This window comes from Triticum dicoccoides, chromosome 5B (genome assembly GCF_002162155.2).
Source record: "Triticum dicoccoides isolate Atlit2015 ecotype Zavitan chromosome 5B, WEW_v2.0, whole genome shotgun sequence".
Taxonomy (NCBI): Eukaryota; Viridiplantae; Streptophyta; class Magnoliopsida; order Poales; family Poaceae; genus Triticum; species Triticum dicoccoides.
In genome coordinates this window covers 665,713,993-665,714,589 of record NC_041389.1, presented here as the reverse complement: position 1 = coordinate 665,714,589, position 597 = coordinate 665,713,993, and positions in this window count along the sequence as shown.

The window sequence follows — 597 nt, the reverse complement described above, 5'->3', positions numbered from 1 at the left end:
ACAGAGGGTTGCTCAGCCCTCAGGAAACGCGATCAGGTTACACCAGGACCTAGGTTCATTCCTCTAGCTCGAGCCAAGGCCCAAGAGCGAGCTTCATCCTTGATTGCTACTATAAGCGATGGCAGGGAGGGTGCAATCTTGTCGAAGATGACGGCGTTCCGGTGCCGCCAGAGGGACCACGCGACGAGGGAGGCCACAGTGGCGAGCGCACGATGCTTCGGTGCCGGAGTGCCTAGGAGAGCAGTATCTAGCCAGACGAAGAAGTCGACCGAGCCGTCAGGGATGGCCGTAGTTGGAGAGCACCAGGAGAGAATAGCATGCCATGTCGCCCGCGCGAAGACACAGCCCACCAGGATGTGGCGCATGGTCTCGGGTTCCTGGGAGCAGAGCACGCAGGCCGGCTCGTGGGGCAAGCCGCGCCGCGCAAGGCGGTCCACGGACCAGCAGCGGTTGAGGGACGCCAGCCAGATGAAAAACTGCACCGAGATGGAGCGCTGGTTTGCCAGGCGAGGTGCCAGGTGGCCGAGGAGGTGGAGCCATGGAAGAGGGCGGTGTAGCAGGAGGAGGCCGAGTAGCATCCGTTCTTCGCCCAACGCC